General features: G+C 44.9%; 1 non-coding gene across 1 annotated transcript; it reads left to right on the top strand.

Annotated features, from left to right (window-relative positions):
* The first annotated feature begins 6,617 nt into the window (after nucleotides 1-6,617).
* On the top strand, nucleotides 6,618-6,753 carry LOC120701659. Its single transcript, XR_005686222.1, has one exon. It is a non-coding gene; the product is annotated as a small nucleolar RNA Z247 (small nucleolar RNA).
* Nucleotides 6,754-22,610: the final 15,857 nt, after the last annotated feature.

Below are 22,610 nucleotides of genomic sequence, written 5' to 3'. Positions count from 1 at the left end.
AGTAGCTAATTCATCCCTGTTTATACCTACTGTTAAAGTTTTAGTTTCTTTTATACTCTGGTCTAACCTGTGTAATTCAATCTTGTTCTAGGAGTTGTCTGATTACATGAATTGTTCTGGTTAATTGGCTACAGGTTTTGGGATGAATTTTTGCAGGATAGCTAGTTCTGTTTATCTTATGTTTCATGTGATTTTTTTTTGAATTTGTTACTAACTATGTGTTGAGTTGTTTATTTATTAGCAAACCGTGATTTACGTGTTATAGGAAACCACTTCAACATGCTTGGTGAAGTTAGTATAGTTCTTTTGTGATGTTGATCATGATGTCTTGCGTAGTTAGAAATGTTGAGTTACTACTCTATAAACGATTGCCCAGTAAAATATGAATGGAAGTGTTTCATTCTTTAACTTCGGGTTTTGTTTGCTTTACACCTTTATTGTGAAATGATTCATAATTTTTACCATCACCACGACTTACCCATGTGCATTGCATCTCATATAGATACTACTACTCTCGCTGACGGAACATACGAGCTGGTGCCCGAGTCCGAGAGTGAGCAGCGTGAAGCTCAAGTTAATCTAACTGAAGTTGCGCAAGACCCGAACCCGATTTCGGAAGAACCCAGATCCAGTTACGCCCGGGAAGGCAAGCCCCGGAGCATGTCCTTCTATTTTAAATTATGCAACTTATTATTGTTCCTATCTACTTGTGCATTTAAGTTACAGGATTTGACTGAAACCTTAGTTGCATGATCCTAGGTACCGATGCTTGAACACCAGTATGTGTAGGTCGCTAGTTAGCTATGCTAATGGTTCGGTAGAAGTCGAGTGATTTCCGGTCACTCGCGAGAAATTATAAGAATTGGTTGTTTACTACTTGCTACCACTATAAGGTCTACGGGCGGGGTCGTGATACTCTGGATGCCCCGTCTGTTTAGTGAAAAGTGATAAGGCCGCAGTGTGTGGTAGTGGTGGTTAAGCGTTTGAACGTACTAATCACATGCCGAGAATATGGTAATCGGTAAGCTCAAGTACTGGATTGAACCGCAGCCGGAATATACTCCCCACCGTCTTGAACTCGTTCACATCTAGCTAATGGCGAGTACAGAGTCATCGTACTGCTGTACTTGAGGGTGGTGGGCCTGTTCCGTGAAGCGGGAATTGAAGGGAAAAGTTGCACGTGTGACTCTGTGAGTAACCACGTGACGTGTGTTTAGGTCTACCTGGCCAGGTTAACAAATTCGATTCGAATCGTCCGTTTCTCACGGTTTGGGACTGCTTAACCCTTCTGCTACATAGAGTAAGAAGTGAAAGATGATGATGATGAATATGGTTGATAGATGAAAAATAATTGTTTCCACCATGTATGCTATTGGATAGATGCTCACCTAGAGTGGTTAATTGAACTAGAACCAGAAAGTTAAAACCTAAGATTAAGGATCTACTCTGTACTGCTTTTCGGCAAAACAAACCCCTCAAGCCAAAAGTCTTGCATGTCTAGTTAAAGGGCTAAGTATACCCTCAGCCGGGTAAGCCTTGCTGAGTATTAGAATACTCAGCCTTGCTTGTGGCTCATTTTGTTTTAGGAAATACTTTTGAGGACATGATTGCCAGTTTAACCTGGCCTTGCACTGTCCCGCCTGGTTGGTCCGTGGAGTGGGACCCGTCCCCGGCCAACGATGACAAGAGCGAGCGATGTCACGAACCGGGCTTCATCGTGACACCCCTTTCGTCGTTAGCTCTCGTGTTTACTTTCCGCTAAAATAAAGGACTCTGTGGAACTTCTTATGTGTTGGCTTTGAAAAGTACTTTGTTAAATTTGGAACTTGGTTTGTAATTCTACTGTTAAGTTAAACTCTGTGTTGTAACATATGGTGTATTGTTGTAATCTCTGGACTCGCCTTCGCGTGAGTGATGCTGCTTTGTTCGATCCAGGTTTAAGTGGTTTTATCGGGAATTTACCCGACAGCACTGCCGGATTGATCCGTTTTAAGTGCGTGTTAACCCTGATTGTCGTTTTGATGATGGTTAGCGCACTTAAGCCGGTTTATGTCGGGCGGGGCTGCCACAGCTGGTATCAGAGCCGAACAAAGCTTGCACCGGAGAATGTGACCATAACAGTTGCATTTGCAAAATACGTTGGTTCGTTAAGGATGGTGCCTAGTTCGTAAAGCCCTAGGGAAATTATGGGAAGTTACTAGGTGGCTATCTAACTTATGTCTTTATATACCTGACTTCCAGCACTTACTTTTCGTCAGACCTTATTTTTGTGCACAATCAACCCTTAAATTCTGTAACGACGCACCTACACAATCAAAAAAATACTTTGAATATGGGGGAGGCTACACAAGATATTTTGAGAATGAAGTCGACATTTGTAGGAACCTCTTTTAGTAATGGGCGCCCAACCAGTACCGGTTCTTCGATATTAAATGAGATATAATTTAGTACCGACCAAAATACCTAGTACTAAATGAGTCATTTAGTACCGGTCGGTAACACGGACCAGTACTAAATGGTTTTACGCTCAAAAAATAAAAACAATTGACGAACCGCGGTAGTCACAAGTCAAGTGAATTTTTCACACATAAATGCGTGTGTGCGGTCGTGAGGATTCAAACCCATGACCTCCGGTCTCGCACGTAGCTTTGTTACCGTTCCACCTATGCATCATATGTGACTGGGTGGGAGATGCTTTCTTTTTTATGTAATCCATGGAGTACCATTTTAGTATCGGGCCAAGACGCCGACCGGTACTAAATATCACCCTTCAGTACTAGTCGGTGTCATCGGCTGGTAATAAATGACCGAGCCATTTTAGTACGGAGCCAAAACACCAACCCAAAACACCAACCGGTACTAGTGTTGGCTCTGGGAGCTTTCAAATTTGGAGCCGGTACAAAAATGGCTTTAGTACCTAACCAAATTATGACCGGTATTAATATGCAGGGATGAAAGGTCATTTTTCTTCTAGTGGTAGGATTGAAACCAACGACCTCACACCTCGTTTGTAACTTTCTTACCATCTCACCCCTATAACAAATTTGTGGTGGATAAGAGATGCTTTCCTCTTGAATTCACTCATGAAGGACCCTTTTGTACCGGCCTACCGGGTCGTCATAGTATAACACACCATTTCCCGGTAATAATACCAACCAGCACTAATGCTTGTTTTGGCATTAGTATAACACACCACTTCTACAGATAGTCATCTTCTCAATAGCCCAATGGGAATCCCAACAACAAAACCGTAACTGCAGTGACCTCCAGTTCCTACCGCGATTTTGTTTGACAAGGGTGATTTTGATGTTACCGAAAGCATGTTCCTGGTATATATACGAGAAAATCAAAATTTATTTATTTATCACAAGTTCACAACACATACAAAGTTCTACAGTATTGTTACACGAGGACCGGGAAGCATTGGATCATTGTTTAGGCGGGGATATCTTTGTGTCACTGCCGGATCGGTGCGCTAGCAGCAGCTGCAGTCTCGGACGTGCATCCGGTCTGGCACCAGCACTGGAAATAGACACAGAGGCCGCCATTGTTGTCGCTGCTTTCGTCTACGCAGACACGCTTGCAGTCGTCGTCGTTGATCCATAACCAGCACGTCCCTTTATAGTTGCCGCTCAGGTGATGGCCGCAAGAGTAATCCCTAATAATAGAAGCCGACGACTCTGCATCCATCCGGGCGGCGGCCGTGACGACGAGGAGCAGGAAGACGGCGGCGGAGAGATTCTTAAGTGAGGGCGCCATTGTTTGCTCGTGTTTTCTGGTGGAACTTGGTACTATGCAACGAAGAAGTTGGCCATATATATACGCTCTTGTAACAAGGGAAAAATCTGTGACTACCCGACGGGGCGTAGTATCATATATTTCTCCTGTCATATGATCTGCCGTCAGAGAGGCTGCAGGCATCTCTGTTTCTTCTTGGAAATATTAGCGCAGGGGATAGAGGCCAGAGAGACTAGAGTAGCTTCCTGCGTCACTGGATGCTTAGGCAGTAGAAGCATTCGGTCCCGGCCGGACCGGGATATGCCCTAGTGTTTTCCACCGCAGAAGCACAAGTACATGATTTCCTAATATATCCTATGATTATCCATCAAGGGCACGCACCAATTTGTCATTTTTTTTTGGGAACTCAGGAACAATCTGTTAACACCGATTCGGGGCCAACACATGAACCTTGTCAAGCTCATCTTCGCGTGCCAGCGCGCGGGGCTCGTCGCTGTGCCCATCTCACCGCCCGACCCGTCCAACCTCGGCACACCCGCGGCCCGCCGCCACCTCCTGCGCACCGTGGCGCAGACGAGGCCGGCCGCCACGGACGCTGACGCGGGTCGCCGCCGCCGCTGCCCCCTTGTTCTTCCGCCTCCCCCTCCATGAATCAGACCGGCAGCGCGGCGAGCGCACTGCGCGAGGCAGTAGACGGAGCTGTGGCGGGAGAGGAAGCAGGGCAGGGGCAAGGCTCCCGGCCGCGGAGGTGGTGCCGCCGGCCGTGTTTGCTCCGGCTCCCGCTCTTGCCGTGGCGTGTGCCGGGTGCGGCGCGGACAGCGGACAGGTGCGCCACTACGCCGGCAGGTCCGAGCTCCTCGCCGCTGCGGGGATTGGGTCGAGCAGCGTCAACAAGGATGGGGGAGAGTGCTCCGCGAGCCACGTTGCCACCGGAGGCGTGGGCAAGCGGAGGAGGAGGATGAGGATGAGCAAGTACCATGGCGTGCGGCGGCGGCCGTGGGGCAAGTGGGCGGCGCAGATCCGAAACCCGCACCGCGCCGTGCGCAAGTGGCTCGAGACTGCTCCGCGGCTCCGTCGGTAGCTGGGGCAGCTGCCCCACCGCGCCGCATGGGGAGCTTCGCCTCTGCACATGAATGCATTAGGACGTGCGGCGAGCAGTAGCAGCGCATCTTGAAGCGCCGCAACACCAACCAGTATGGTGGACCGGTCGGACCGATCTCGTCGAGTAGCCTGACGAGAATCCAACGAATGCCCATCCAGGTGGGACCCGTCGGAACAGACACACCTTGATTTGCCTTAGACTAGGCAGACCACCTAGGACGTCCTCAAACTAATTTACCGTCGCCCGTAACTTGGCCCGAAGCTGTCGATCTCCAACCAGCGCCGTCCCGCATTGTCCGACATCCCGTTTTTATTGTGCACGGGTCCCACGCAGCTCGCACGCTCTCCCGTTCATTTTACGGCGTGACAGCGCCCCACCCTGCACAAAATCTGTCGCTCCTCAATGCAATTCTCTATCATCAAAGATGGTACAGAAAAACTTTATACGCAAAACTTTTGTAATAATTTTTATAAACAGAAATAAATAAAAAAATTGTGTAACAAAATTATACAAAAATAATTTCCTAGAAAAAATATATATAAGAAAATTTATACAATACAAGTTTATAGAAGCAAAAAAAATCGATCAAAGAGAATTTAGGGGAAAATTCAAACAAAAAGTTGGCTGAGAAATGGAGAAAAAAGTTGAGACAAAATTTGGATAAAAATATAACATAACAGACACACTTTTTTTTGAAAAAATATTCAAAACAAAAAATATAATATTTTTATGAGGCGTGGAAGCTGAGTACAAGGCGCTAGCTAATGCTACAGCTGAGCTGATTTGGATTCAATCTCTTCTTGGTGAGCTAGGAGTTCCGCAGCTGAAGGTGCCAATTCTATGGTGTGATAACATCGGTGCTACATATTTGTCAGCCAATCCAGTTTTCCATGCTCGTACTAAGCATATCGAGGTGGATTATCATTTTGTTCATCAACGGGTTGCTGACAAACAACTTCAAGTTCGGATCTTCTCTACAGATGATCAAGTTGCTGATGGATTTACTAAACCTCTGACTGAAGGCAAGCTTCGTGCTTTTCAGAGCAATCTCAATCTTTCCAAGAGTTGTGATTGAGGGGGGATGTAGAAGTACAATTGTATTAGGACTAGAGTTCTATTCCAGACTTGTAATATTCCTAGATGTCCTACACGGACTCAACTTCTTGTACCGATCTATTGGTCCTATATAATGAGAATACCTGGCACCCTTTGGGGTCAAGCCGATTCATCATATCTCACATGGTATAAGAGCCACCTCCTCTAAATCCATCTAGGCGAGTTCTCTTTTTTTTTCGTCGACATCATGGCATCGATGAGCTCGGCGGCTTCAATCTTCAACATCTCCGTCTCGGAGAAACTCACCCGTGACAATTACCTTGTGTGGTGAGCACAAGTTCTTCCAGCTATTCGCGGATCGCGTCTTATGGGTATCCTTACGGGGACCGTCGCCCAACCATCTGAAGTTATTCGCGTCGAGAAGCCTGACAAAACTGTTGAAGAAACTGAGAATCCGGCCTATGTAGCATGGATTGCTCAAGACCAGCAATTGGTTGCTTATCTACTATCTTCAATGACCAAGGAAATCTTGGTGCAAGTTTCTTCCTGTGATCATGCCGCTCAACTTTGGACTGCGATTACAGAGATGTTTTCTTCTCAGTCGCGCTCCAGGATCTTGCAGCTCCGGTCTCAATTGTCCAGAGAGAAGGGCGACCTTTCTGCATCAGCTTATTATAGCAAGATGAAGGGAATTGCTGACGAGATGGTTGCCGTTGGCAAGAAGATTGATGATGATGATCTCATTAGCTATATCCTGAATGGACTAGACTCGGATTACAATCCATTCATATCATCAGTTTCAGTCAAGGACTCATTGTCCTTAGGAGATCTCTATGCTCAGCTCCTCTCTTATGAAGCACGTTTACAGCAACAACGATCAGATGAAGGGCGCTTCTACTCTTCGGCCAACAATGCCACCCGAGGACATGGTCGTGGTAATTTCGTGGAAGGGGTCGCGGTCCGAGCTCTGGACGTGGCTCTGGCAGTAATGCTCCATCCTTCCCTCGCAACCAGGGTACATCAGCCACACAGGACTCTGATGATGGCCCCTTGTGTCAACTTTGTGAAAGGTATGGCCACACGGTACATGACTGTTGGTTTCGTTTCAACAAAAATATGTTGCTCCTCGTGATGGTGGTGCATGGCCGATCAAGACTGCTCCTCAGAAATCTGCCTCGTCTGCGACTCCTTCATATGGAATTGATACAAATTGGTATTTTGATTTCGGGTCCACGGATTACATCACCAATGACCTAGACCGTATTACATCTCGTGAGCGCTACGGTGGTCAAGATCAGATTCACGCTGCTAATGGCAAAGGTATGGACATTAGTCATGTTGGCAAATCTAGCTTTCATACACCTCATCGCAGTTTTTCTTTTAACAATGTGTTGCATGTTCCCTCTGCCACTAAAAACCTCATCTCCGTACATCAATTCACCTCGGATAATGATGTTTATCTGGAATTTCACCCCTCTTTTTTCTATGTTAAGGATCTGGCCACGAAGAACCTTCTTCTTCAAGGTAGATGTCATGATGGTCTCTATCCCTTGCCGCACAAGTCACAAGTTCATCATGTTACAAAGCCCTCAACCTCTCGATGGCATTATCGCTTAGGACACCCTTCTCCAGCTATTGTTAGTCGTGTCATTAGTCAAAACAAATTAGATTTTGTTAGAGATCCTATTGAGTCTTTCTGTGGTGCTTGTCAACAAGCTAAAAGCCACCAATTACCTTACTCACGGTCAGACAGTGAGTCTTCTTCTCCTTTACAACTTGTGTTTCTCGGATGTTTGGGGCCCGTCTCCTATGTCCGTAGGTCATTATCAATATTATGTAAGTTTTATTGATGATTTCAGTAAATTTACATGGATTTACCTTCTTAAGAATCGCTCCGATGTCTATCAAGTCTTTCTCAACTTCCAACAATGGGTTGAGCGCCGCTTTAATACCAAAATTATAACAATGCAAACCGAATGGGTGGTGAATATCAAAAACTTAATTCCTTCTTTCATAAAGTTGGTATAAGTCATCACGTTTCTTGCCCACACACTCATCAACAAAATGGATCTGCTGAACGCAAACATCGTCATATTGTAGAAGTTGGCTTGTCTCTTCTTGCTCAAGCCTCCATGCCTCTTAAATTTTGGGATGAAGCTTTCTTAACGGCTACATATCTTATCAATCGTACTCCTAGCTGTGTCATCAATTTTTCAACCCCTCTAAATCAGCTGTTCAATGAAAATCCTTCTTATTCATCTCTTCGAGTCTTTGGTTGTGCTTGTTGGCCTAACCTTCGCCCATACAACAAGCATAAACTCCAATTTCGATCCAAGGAGTGTGCTTTCCTTGGCTACAGTGACATGCATAAAGGCTACAAGTGTCTTGACATTGCAACTGGTCGGGTTTACATCTCCTGTGATGTTGTCTTTGATGAAAATGTGTTTCCCTTTTCCAAACTTCATCCTGATGCCGGCAAACGCCTTCAACATGAGCTCCTTCTTTTACCGAAACATCTAACCAATTGTGATGAGGTATGATTTCTAGTTTTGCTGACCCAACTAATGTTTCACCCGAGCCTTGTATAGCGTCTTCTTATGTTTCAGGGTCAAATCCAGATGATTGTGCAGCTGCGACACCTCATATGGTGTCCTTTCCTTTTTTGGCCCATCCGCTGACGTCAGCTACCCCAATTGAGCTTCAGTCCGCCACAGACACAACACCCGGAGCTGATTCGGGATCGGATCCTGCTAAAGATTGTGCCAGTGCTCCCACCCCGCCACCTGTGCAGGCTGCCTCGACGTGTCTGCCTCCCCCTCCCTGGGATCTTCTATGGCTGTTATTACCGAGCAACATAGGCCACAGGAATCAGATGTGGCTCCGTCTAGATCTTCTGTCCCTACTGTGACTATTGGATTGCGCCGTCTCCCTCCTCCACCCCCAGGACCTCCACGGCCAATTCTTGGTCCGATCAGACCATCTCCTCGGGGCCCTCATACTCGGTTACAAGACAATATACGCAAGCCCAAGACTTACACTGATGGAACCGTCAGATATGGTCTTCATGCTGCCGTCCGAGAGCCATCTTCGCTTAATGATGCTTTGGCCTCCGATCATTGGCGTGCTGCCATGAATTCTGAATATGATGCTCTACTTCGCAACAAGACGTGGCACTTGGTTCCTCCTCAGCCTGGCAGGAATATTATTGATTGCAAATGGATTTACAAAGTTAAACAAAAACCTGATGGTTCTATTGATCGCTACAAAGCTCGCTTGGTTGCTAAAGGATTCAAACAGAGGTACGGCTTAGATTATGAGGACACTTTTAGTCCTGTTGTTAAAGCTGCCACCATCCGTCTTATTTTGTCTCTTGCTGTCACCAAGCAATGGAGTATTCGTTAGTTAGATGTTCATAATGCGTTTTTGCATGGCATTCTAGAGGAGGATGTTTACATGAAACAACCACCTGGGTTTGTTGATCATACGCTTCCTGATCATGTCTGCAAATTGGATAAGTCGCTCTACGGTCTCAAACAGGCACCACGGGCTTGGTTTTCTCAGTTAAGTACCAAACTTCAAGCTCTCGGTTTTCGTGGATCCAAGGCCGACACTTCACTGATTTACTTCCATCACCAAGGTGTCACGATCTACTTCTTGGTATATGTCGATGATATAATTGTCGTCAGTTCCAGTGATCAAGCAATGGACAAGCTTTCGTCACAGCTTCGTGATGATTTTGCTTTGAAAGATCTTGGACAGCTTCACTATTTTCTTGGTATGGAAGTTCTATCCTATCCTTCTGGTGGCCTAGTCCTTCATCAACGCAAGTATGCTACGGAACTCATTCATAAGGCTGGTCTCAAAGATTGTAAGCCTGCTCCAACTCCTATGGTTACTTCAAAAAAATTGACTCGACAAGATGGTGATCCTCTTGATTCTGCTACGGCTACTCGATATCGCAGCATTGTGGGTGGTCTTCAATACTTGACACTCACACGCCCAGATATTGCCTTTGCTGTCAACAAAGTCTGTCAATATTTGCATTGTCCAACGACAGCTCATTATACGGCCGTGAAACGGATTCTTCGCTATGTCCATGGAACTATTGGTTGTGGGCTGACTTTTGTACCTTCTTCATTGGCCCCCATACTTGCCCAGCCCACAGCAAGCATCAGTGGTGGTCACAAAACCTGCGCATTGTAATTCGATCATAATGTGAGTGCTTCCCTAAGGACAGCAGGCAATCTGAATGTAGTACTTATGATGCATTTGCTCACCATAGCGGTCACGGTTCTCTAGTATGTCCACAGACCCCTCGAAAGTATCACAATAACTGATCATTGAGTCTGGGTGCTGGCGGATGAACTCGCTGGACATGTATCTCAGGGCATAGTTGAACTCGATCACAACGTTGTTGATATATTCGATGCATTCCCCATTTTGGCTGCCATACTCCCAGAGGAAGTGAGGTGCACAGCCAACAGGAGGTAGGCCCATCAGTATGACCTTTCGAACATTGATATTGTAAAAATTCTGTGTAAAGCCATCATTGTCAGAAGGGAGCAGGAGATACACAACTCCTTTAGATATCAAAAGTTGCATAATAATCTGACAAGTAAAGAACTACATATGAAAAAAAGGCATCACTGTAGTGAATTTTCAAAAAAAGAAAAGAACGGAAGCAATTGTTCCAATTTGCATCAGTATTTACATGAGATTATGGGATGGACATAATGGAAATTTCTACTAAAAAAAGTGTTAGACAATACAACAAACTAATGGCATGCGCATCTTTAATCACCATGCATCACATGTTCTGCTTAAGATTCGATAATGGAAGATAAATTAGGCATAGAAAATCCAATTCAAATATCTAAAAATAAAAAGAAAAGAAAGAAGAGAACGAAAGGAGAACAGAACTTTGTATTTGGTAACTCTCCTGTAGTTATGTTTAACCTTGAATGCAATTTATAAATTCGACAGCAATAGTCCCTCGGACTCGAAAAGTAATAACGAAAATGGCTAATCCAATAGCAGATTCCGCAGCTGCCACTGTTGGAACTAATGAAGCAAATGATTGACCCATCATATCATCCAAAGAAACGGAAAATACCAAAAAGTTCAAATTGACAGCTAATAACATTGATTCAATTGGCATTGACATAATAAGAATATTTCGTCTATTAAGGAGGATTCCCCGAATACCTAAAATAGAGATGATCATAGAAAAAGTGAAATATTTTATAGGATCCGTTTCGGAAACATGGAATGTCAGAGAAATTCAAATTATGTGAGGCTTAGAAAGAAGTCCTGCGTAGAGTCCAGGGAGAGCCTATTTTTCTTTTTTCTCTAGTTACCCTTTTTCCTTCTCAAACAACGCGTTTGATTTCCTTCCTTATACCAAATTCCATCTTTCTCTTGCCGATCACATCCAAGGCATTTCGTCAGAATACATCCTGTCTTTTCACCTTTGTAGTCCTATGCATAGTCAGTACTATAGCCTCACTAGTCCTCGTCGAGGAATCTCCTTGCCGCCCTAGCCCTAGAAGTTTGAGATCGTGCCCGACCTGATGCTGATTGGGCCGGCTGTTCTGATGATCGTAAGTCTACCGGTGGGTTTGCTATTTTTCTTGGAAACAATCTTGTGTCATGGACTACTAAGAAACAGGCCACAGTGTCTCGTTCTAGCACGGAAGCTGAGTACAAGGCGCTAGCTAATGCTACAGCTGAGCTGATTTGGGTTCAATCTCTTCTTGGTGAGCTAGGAGTTCCGCAGCCGAAGGTGCCAAGTCTATGGTGTGATAACATCGGTGCTACATATTTGTCAGCCAATCCAGTTTTCCATGCTCGTACTAAGCATATCGAGGTGGATTATCATTTTGTTCGTCAACGGGTTGCTGACAAACAACTTCAAGTTCGGATCATCTCTACAGATGATCAAGTTGCTGATGGATTTACTAAACCTCTGACTGAAGGCAAGCTTCGTGCTTTTCAATGGAGGTTGGTACTATGCAATGGAGAAGTTGGCCATATATATACACTGCTGTCCTATGATCCCCCGTCAGAGAGGCAGCAGGCATCTGTTTCTTCTGGGAAAATATTAAAGCACGGGATGGGAGGCCAGATGCTAGAGTAGCTCCCTGCGTCACCTGGACACTAGGTAGTAGGAGCATTCGCTCCCGGCAGGATTGGGATCCCCTAGTGTTTTCCACCGCAGAAGCGCAAGTACATGATTCCCTAATATATCTTATGATCATTCATCATGGGCACGCATCAATTTGTCATTTTTTGGGAACTCAGGAACAACCAAAGCCCATCGCCTTTGTTTCGACACCAGTGTCCTGGATGCTGTACATGTGTACGAGGACCTAGCGAAAGGCGCGTGGGCAAGAATGGCGGTGGATCTCAGATACTCGATCTGAATGCCTACTTGATTAGCATCAGATGTTTGTCACTCTAGGAAAGGTCTATGGCACGGATTTTCACTACTACGTGATGAGGATAAAAGTAACCGGTGGTACTTAACCACCAGTTACCGGCTTAATCCCCATTGGCAAACCAACCCCTAAAACAAGGCAGCAAATGCCAGCCCAAAGAAACACGGGTGGCCCAACTCCGACAGAGGGCCCACGCCCCAGTAGAGAGGAGCGGGCTCACCCGACCTCTACGGGAGAGATCGCCTCGCCCGACTCCCGCGGGGGAATTTCCGCCTCGCCCGACCCTGCGAGAGCTACCTCGCTCCGTCCGGCGATCGGGAGGGGGCCCGGCAGCCACGTAGCGATCAGCCGACCCCAGGCTAGAGGGGGACGCCTCCCAGTCAATGAAGTGTCCACCACCGAGCGGTCGTTGTCATCGGATAGCAGAGAACGCGACCGCCCACGACGGCAACTACTACCCTGTACGGATCGTGACGACAGGGAAGGCAATGGAGCACAACTCCACAGCGTGCAATGGGAAGCGCGCTAACCGACGCGACGGGGACAGGACAGAGCGCCCACTCAACTGGACGGAAACATCATCAACAGTCAAATCCCCCATCTCGGGTAGCCACGGCCTACACAGTGCCAGGGATGGGGCCGCACGACACGCGTCGCCATCAGTGGGGCCCACAGGAGCCAGCAACTGAGGGAAAAGAGGCTGGACTTCATCCAAAACCCAGGCTTTTTCCTTATATTATTTCACTCACTTTTTGTATCCGATCCCTCCCTCTCCCTTGAGCTATAAAGGGGAGAGGGGGTATCCCTGATGGGACCGATCGACTCCACGCAACCAGAACCGAACCACACACACATCCGCACAGCTAGAGATTTGGGAACTCGTCCCTCTCTCGACCGTTTGTGACCCCCTACTACAGACTGAGTGCAAGAACACGAATGACTCGAACAGGACGTGGGGACATTTTGCCCGAACTAGTATAATCCTTGTGTCTCTCCTTGCATTACCATCCGGTCCTGTGACACGCACACGTTAATCTACTCGCCGGCGATACGGAATGCCGATAGTTGGCGCACCAGGAAGGGGTTCTTGCGCGTCACACGTCTTCATCAGGCTACGGATGGCCAACCACGCCAGATGATGGGCCCCGAGCGCGCTCATGCACTTCGAGTGCCTGGACTTCATCATCACCATCGATGGGGGACTGAAGCGAATCCAAACTCCCGCGCGCTCTGGCAGACTCGACGCTGTCACCGACGCTCTGCAGCGCCTTCGCTTCTGTCATCGGGAGCAAGGTGCCACCGCGGACCCTTAGCGCTGCGGCTTCGGCAGCTCGCGTCTGGGGTGCCAGCTTCAGGCTTTCCTGGGTCCTCGCTCGACCCGGGAAGATCTTCGCCGCACCATCTTCTCGTTGGCCAATGTGGCCACGCAGCTGGCTGAAGGCCCCACTCCCACCAAGCGCCATGGCGGGAGATGCCACATAGCTGTTCCCGCTTGGCTTGGGAAATGCAACGCGACGTGAGTCCACATCGAGCGCGAGGAAGGGGAAGCCCCCGACAGGCAGGGCCCTCCTGGCGGTGGCAGTGAGAGGAGACGGGGAGAGAGGTTGTCGGGGCGGCCTGAAAAGGAAGCTGGGCCGGTTTGGGGCTGAAGAAAATGGAAGAGGAAGGGAAAGAGACAGATGAGCCGAGCTAAAAAGATAGGAGAGAGAGAGGGGGGGCTTTGAACATTTGAAATCAAACCAAACAAATTCAAGTTAAACTCAAATTCAAGAAATTCAAATTCAAATTGAACAACAAACAATAAAACAAAGCAAAAGCAGCATGAATGCAAGACAAACAAAACAACCTCATTTAATTTAGAAATACGGCCGATTATATATATACACTAAATTTCGTCTAAAGAGAATTAAATGATGGAAATTTTTTAAAAAAAATGAGAAAATAGTTGCTTTATTTTCTTATAATTACTTCCTGAAATTCAAAAAATTTAGAGTGTGACATATGTGGTGTGAAAAACACTCCTGATCGCTCGATCGCGCCGAGATTGCCACACCGGTAGGCCACTAGCGGGCCACAATGCTGTGGGCTCCACCAGGCTGAACCATGACCTACGAAATGCTGTAATGCAATTTTATTTAATTTCAATATATTTCACCAAAATTGTATATTCCTGTTTTAGGAAACTAGCTAGATGCTCCAGCTTCCCCTGATGCACGAATTTTGGTCGTCAACAATATGTGCACACACGACAAAATCCAAATTTATTATTTTGCTGCGCAAGTCCACAACAGTTTTATTTGTTTCAACATATATAAGTAAGCTAAGCATCCGGTGGGTACCACCGAGCATGCAATGTTGCATAGAGTATTATCATCACACGAGGGTTTGGAAGGATCGGATCATTGTTGAGGCAGCTGGGACCATCATTGTATCATTGCCCGATCGGAGCGCTAGCAGCAGCAACACCCTCAGTGCATCTGGTTTGGCACCAGCATTTTGTAAAGTAACAGAAGCCATCATCGTTGTCGCTGCTTTCGGCTAGGCATACACGCTTGCAGGTGGGGACGGTAAACAATCCCCAGCATGGCCCTTTAAAATTGCCGCTCTGGTGGTACTGATCAAAGCCTTCTCATCGCCCTAAGCAGATACCAACACACCAAAATGTACAAAACCTATTTATTCCGACATGCGCATAACAAAGTTTTGGCATCTAAACTAGATTGGCAAAGCCTTCTTCCCATAGAACCAAGCAGAGAACAAGCATATTGGTCAACCCCTTGTGTGTTGTGTAATTGTGTTCCTAGTCATTGGTTACTGATTAGTCCTCCCCTCGCATTCTCATGCAACATTTTTTTAACGCCAATCTTGCCTGCGCTGCACCACTATGAAGCATACATAATAGCTAGTAAGTGGATTCTTGCAAAATTACGCAGCAGAAATAGAAAGCAGGGCGTAACTTGCAGCAATGCCGCGAAAAACTGGAGTTCCGGTTTTGAAAACCATATATGGTCTGGTTTCATTGGAGAGCCTGATGAAGATCAATGAACTCTCACCTAGAAGGGACCCCGCCCATCATAGCATATGCATGCCTTGGATTGCTCTAGGATTAGTAAGCCACCTAGAGCACCTTCAAATGTCATCGAGGCAAAATGGAGAACATAAAATTTAGGATTTGGAAAAGTAGGGCAAAGGAAAAGGTAATGTAGATGTGATTTTGATCGATTAGATACCGTCATTCGGCCATGGCCCTTAGTATTTTAGCCTGGAGAGGTCTTGCCTCGTGAAGAATTTGAATACATCAAGAGAGGCCCTCAGAATCGGCTCAGATTCGATTCTGAAAATAAAAACCGGAATATCCGGTTTTCCCCTTGGTACAAATTTCATATTAGCCTAACTCTTTTATCCAAGACTAAATCCAGTGATCCATATATGCGTTTTGATGGTTCGACACAAGCTCCGCAATGGAGAAATCCAATTTGAATTTGGGGAGAGATGCTCCGGTTTTTTCCTGACATGCCAATTTTGGTCGCCAACAACATTTGCACAAGAAAATAAAAATTTATTTTGACCGGCAAATCCGCGGTGATTTTTTGTTTTTTTCACAGCACAAGTAATCAGCCGGTTGGTACACGGTACACCGAGTATACAATGTCCTATATTATATTACACGAGGGCTAGGAAGGATCGGGTCATTGTTCAGGTGGGTAGATCGATCATTGTGTCATTGCCGGATCGGAGAGCTAGCAACAGCCTCAGTCCCAGAGGTGCATTTGTTTTCGCACCAGCATTGCAAAGACTTGCAAAAGCCGTCAAAATTGTCTCTGCTTTCGTTCATGCATGCATTACTGCAGGCGTCGCCGTGTATGATTCCAATGCAGATCCCTTTAAAGCTGCCGCTCAGGTGCTCGCCGCAAATAGATTGCCCAACGGACGCCGACTCTACATGCTGGGGAGAAAGAAACTCCAAAAATTATGGTTTTCTCCTGCCCTAAGATCCACCGTCAAGGGCAGCAGGAAGGTGAAAAATACTAGATCACCGCACAAGAAGAAGCAGAAGTTCCCGGAAACAATTAGGACAGGATATAACCAAATTAAGATTGCCTTGACTACGATTCCAAAGCATGCATGCTACCTTTATGGTAGGTGCCAACACTATTTTCCACCCGTCACTTTTTGTATATAATAAGTGACACGCACCCAAGAACGTCACCTATATGGTACTCTAGCTAGATAGCAAAAACCTTGTTTCCTCTCAGTGTCCTGAAAAACCTATAGTCTTGAAAAAAAATGGTAGCTAGGGCTCTGATCCATGTCTGCCCATAATCGGTGTGATAATAATTTTTAGTCAGATATTCATCCCAAACAACAATGAAAAATGTGCGCCCCTTTTATTATTATTGTGTTGATGAAAAAACAGTGCATGCTCCTGTTTTCTCTGAGGTGCGAATTTTGGTCATCAACAACGAGCTGTATATGTGCACGAGAGAATCCAAATTTATTTTATTTGTTGCTCAAGTCCAAAAAATTTTTATTTGTTACTACCTCCGTTCCAAATTGTAGTTCTTTTGACTTTTTTGATCCCAAGTTTGAACACTTGTCTTATTCAAAAAAATTATGCAAATATTGCCAACTTTAAGTCATTCTTGAACTTGTATTGATAAAGCAAGCCACAACAAAAGAAGTGATATTCTGCACAAATTTTTGAATAAGACGAGTAGTCAAATTTGGAGTAAAAAAGTCAAATGAACTATAATTTGAAACGGAGGGAGTACAACACAAGCAACCAGCGAGAATACAATATTATGTATTATTATTACACGAGGGCTTGTTGGAAGGTTGTGATTATTGTTCAGGCAGCAGGGATCACTGTATCAATGCCTGATCGGAGCGCTAGCAGCAGCAGCAGCCTCCTCAGAGGTGCATGGGCTTAAGCACCAGCATTGAAAAAAGTTACAGAAGCCGTCATAGTTGTTGCTGTTTTCGGCTAGGCATGCACGCTTGCACTTGGCGTCGTGTATCCATCCAACGCATATCCCTTGATAGCTGCCGCTCAGGTGCTCGTGGCAATCAACATACTTCCCAGCAGACGCTGACTCTGCATGGTTCAGATCCAGGCATGCATCGACATGTATATATGCAACAAATTAATGTCAAAGGTGCTTCAAATAATGGAACTTTTAGCAAAAGATCAATCAAATAAATGACATCGCAGCTTGCTTTGCAACATTTAGGTCACGCGTACATACCACCAGCTGCCATGACGACGGGTAGGAGGAGGACGACGACGACTAGGAGGATGGCGGAGAGTTTAGTAGTCATGGCACCCTAAACCCTAAACTCGAAACCCTAATTGCTTCTTATCTGGTGGAGTTTAGTAGTATGTGTTGAAGAAGACTGAGGGAGCAGATTTGTTGAAGATCGAGTTTGCACTACGGGATGACTAAGAGTGAGTGTATATATATTCTTTCCAAAAAAAACTATAACCAGCCAAGGGGCAGATATCCATCGGATTTGCTGCTAAGAATGCTGAGCACAACTCTTGAAATTATGGGCAGCAGGGTGACAGGTGACGTACTGTTCATGGCGATGCCTGCTAGCTCTCAATGCTAGACGACGCAACGAGAGTTACCATGTGGGGGAACAAGGGATTGCTTACCTAGCTAGGCTCAGCTATATAGTTTCTGCTCCTGCGGCGGCAAACACTAGGGACATGTTTAGATCCTGTAAAAGTAAAAAAACATCACATCAAATGTTTCGACACATGCATGGAGTACTAAATGAAGTCTAATTATAAAATTTTTTGCATGGATGGGCTGTAAATCGCGAGACGAATCTAATGAGCCTACTTAATCTATGATTTGCAACAGTGATGCTACAATAATCATTCGCTAATTATTGATTAATCATGGATTAATTGCATCATTAGATTCGTCTCGCGATTTACAACCCATCTGTGTAAACAGTTTGTAAATAGACTTCATTTAGTACTTCAAATTAATAAGATTCCTTTGTAAAAAAAATTTACAACGGAACTAAACACGGCCTAGAAGAATAATCTGTGCTGTGCTTTCAATTAATTCCCCAAATAGTAACAAATAGATTCCTGTCCCCCGCCCCCGGCGGAGGATGGTAGGCGAATCGAATCAATCCGTGAATACTTCTACCCCCCTCCTTTTTTATTTATACAACGTATTAGATTTTTTTTAAGTTAAACTAGGAAGGCCACCCGCGCATTTGTGCGGCTAGATGTTACCATCTCTAGTGTTACATTTGTATTTTTTTTATTTTTTTCTATTTGTTACTTGTTCTGCTACTTTTTTGATATATAAGATTACACTTTTTTTTGAAGACTGGAAGATGTTAGGGAGATTAATCAACCAATGATTGCAAGATGCAGGCGTCGAAGAGAAATCAATCTATGACTTCAAGATGCCAGAATCAAGCACCTGAGAGGCTGTGTGGTTGAAACAGCTTCGAGGAATCACGACTGATCAAACAGCAGTGGTTCGGACGGCAATCGCCACGGCGGCTGTGGATGTCCTGCTTGGTTCCACATGGTTGGGACAAAACTGCACTGTCGAGACGCGACCACTGATGTCACCAAAATATTTAAAATAAGTAAATATATCTCATATATATATATATGGACACGTGATAATACAGTGTTGTCTCCTAGCTAGGTGACTCACGAAATCAATACAAAATCTTCTAGCTACTGATATTCTTATTTTAATTATTCAGTAATGATAATAGTGGATATTTTTTAATTAACATAGGGATATTTTAGACTAATTTTTATCGTAATGGCAGCGGTGGGTAATTTTCATTTTTTTCTTCAATTAACGTGGGAATTTGTAGACCTTAAAAGCGAACGTAGAGGCTCCTTTTGTTGGCCAAATAATAAAATAATATATTTGACTAACTTTGATCAAGTTTATTAAAAAATATAACAGCAACTTTACTATCCAATATATGCACTATCAACATATTCTTCATGATACCCGAAAAAAAACATATACTTCATGGTGGATTCAATGAAACAAATTTGATATTGTAAAAAATATTATTATTTCTTTATATATGGTCAGAGAACTTTGTCAAATTTAACTTAACAAATCTAATGCTTCATGTAAATAAAAACAGAGGGAGTAACAATCACATGAGCGGTAGCTCACTCTGAGATTGTCGCTGCCATGCTGCAAATAAAGGGTTCCTATTCCTGTTCAGCCGGCTTCCATCTGTACAATAATGACATAAAATAATATTTGCCTTGCGGCATATTACCTCCGTTCCAAATTACTATTCGCTGTTGACTTTTTTCTCACATCGTTTGATCATTCTTCTTATTAGAATTTTTTGTGCAAATATGTGAAAGGATAAATAATGATACTTAAAGTACCTTTAGGATAACGTAAACCGCAAACAAAATGAACAATACTTACATTAATTATTAAATAAGACAAACAATCAAACATTGTAAGCAAAAGTCAATCGCAAATAGTATTTAATATGGAACGGAGGGAGTACTTACTTTGTGAGGAATAAAATTGTTGGAATTGTGGATCCAACAACTTGGGCATGGCCGCCGCCTGTTCTGTAGCCTGTATCATCTTAGCGATGCTATATCGTTGAAAATGGTAAGAGACTACGTTCGGGACCTTCGATTTTCTGTTGAAATTAGACAGTGTACCTTTCAGTCACAAATGGAAATGGTTAGTTTCGCAAAACAAACAAAAGGAAATGGTCGTGAGACGAGCTATTATGAAATGAAACATTATCATCACGATTGCCCCGAAAAATGAACCACGCGCGTACGTCTCAGCCCAGTGGTTGCCTCGGTCCCACAAGTTGGACGATCATCAGCTAGTTCAGGGGCCATTTGAGAGCGCTCCACGTGAGGGCGGAGCCGGAGCTGGAGCAGGCGGAGCCACATTTTTTTTTCTCAGCCCCCTCCATCTGCCTGTCCACAAAAAGGGCTCTAGAACCTCCCGCGGAAGCACGTGATGAAGCAGGGCGTTTGGTGCGGCTGTGGATGACGGATCAGAATGGTGACTAGAGGGGGGAGCCTAAAAAATTCTTGTCGATTCTCGACAAGAATTGTAGCCTATATCCTAGAATCAACGTAACCCTGATAACCCTCCCTTCAAGCAAGATCAAGAATATGCAGCTATGGAAGAGCTACTAGACTTAGAATCAAGCTAAGAAGCAATCCCAAGAACACCAGAAGTGAACACGGAAAGGTTGAGAGAAAGCACCGAAGGATCAGCGAAATCCCGGCTCACTCGGACAAAATACCAGCTTAGCCGGTATGGGACCAGAAAGCTTTTTCCGCCTGATGGTCCGGCTGACCAGCGAAATACTAGCTCAGCCAGGTATGGGACAAAAAGCTTTTCCTGGCTCAAGGTCCAGCTGACTAGCGAAATACCTGCTCAGCCGGTATGCATTCAAGTCTTTCACACTCCCACCGCACGAGCAGCCTTCCTCCTTGATTTCATCCATCTCCTGCTCTTCGGTACACCATGTGGACAACCATGACTCCGTTCGAACTCCTCGAGCTCGGGTCCCTTAGTCCAAGCGTACTCACATCCATCCTTCACCGTCCTTGGTCCATTGGCATGAATTGACCTTCACTGTATGTTATCAACTATCACATCGCATCCTACACCTGCACATCACGAGCCAAGAGACACAACACACAAGTTACATTGTACACACACCACAACACAACGCACCCAATACAACACAACACCACTGGTTAGCCATTAACACAATCATGCACATAGGAAATATGAAGTAACCCAGAAAAGCCTTAAATCTCATCTAGTCAATAACTAATCACAACTATAGACCAAGACACATTTCAACTTGGTCTTCTCATCAATCTCCCCCTTGATGAGTGCATTGACACCACAAACAAAAAGATGATTCGAAAGCAGAATAGAACTCATTCAGATGACCAAAAGCCAAATAAAAGCGAAACAAAAGCAAGGTCGTCACTTGAGATGGGAAAAACTTTTATTTGTTACAACATAAGTAAGCAACCGGTAGGTACCACCGCGCCTACAATGTTACATGTATTATTACAGGAGGGCTTGGAAGGTTCGGATTATTATTCAGGCAGGGATCATTGTATCAGTGGGGGATCGGAGCGCTAGCAGCAGCAGCAGCAGCAGCCTCAGAGATGCATCTGCTTTTGCACCAGCATTGTAAAAGGTAACATGAGCCGTCATAGTTGTTGCTGCTTTCGTCTATGCATACACGCTTGCAGGCGGCGTCGTGTATCCATCCAATGCATGCCCCTTTATAGTTGCCGCTCAGGTGCTCGTGGCAATCAGCGGACACCGACTCTGCATGCATTGTTCAGATCCAGGCACATCGACATGTTTGCAATTGCAACAAATGTCCAACGTGCATCAAGCAAACAACTTTTAGCATGCAAAAGATTAATCAAATGACATCGCAGCTGCTTGCAAGCTATACTTAATTAGATCATGCATACGTACCACCAGCTGCCATGACTACGGGTAGGAGGACGAGGACGACGACTAGGAGGACGGCAGAGAGATTCATTTGTGAAGGAGCCATTGCTGCTATTATCTGGTGGAAGTTTCTACGTTGAAGAAGACGACTGATGAGCGAGCAGATTTGTTGACAATCGAGTTGGAGGACTAATTAAGAGAGTGAGTATATATATACTCTTTCCAAAAAAACAAAAAAACCATCACTAGCCAACGGGCAGCTCCATCGGATTTGCTGCTAAGAATGCTGTGCAACTCTAAATATCATGGGCAGCAACCAGCAGGTGACGTACTGTTAAATGGCGATATGCGTGCTCTTGATGCTAGACGTAAAAGAGTGGAACAAGGGATCGTACGTCATACATTCATTGGTTACCTAGCTAGTTCTGGTTCTGCGGCGGCAAACACTAGAAGAATCTAATCTGCGTTGTGCTTTTAATTAATTCCCCGATCGAATAGATAAATTGTCTCCAGCCCCGACGGAGAATTGTAGGTCAACCCGTAATTATATGCAACAAGTTGATTTCCGCGCATTGCTGTGGGATTTGAGAGAATTTTTCAATAAACTATGATAAAATATAATAATTCTTTAAATAAAATATTATGCACTGCTACAAAAATAATTTGTAGGAACACTTCAATTTTTTTATAGACAGACTAAAATGTCACCTGTTGCTATAAATAAAGCGGGATTACTGTAGCATCCGACCCGCCCTAGAAAAGCATTTTAGGGGCGGGACACCCCTCACCCGCTCCTAA

This window comes from Panicum virgatum, chromosome 3K, assembly GCF_016808335.1.
Source record: "Panicum virgatum strain AP13 chromosome 3K, P.virgatum_v5, whole genome shotgun sequence".
NCBI lineage: Eukaryota > Viridiplantae > Streptophyta > Magnoliopsida > Poales > Poaceae > Panicum > Panicum virgatum.
This window is presented reverse-complemented; position numbering and strand designations above follow the sequence as displayed.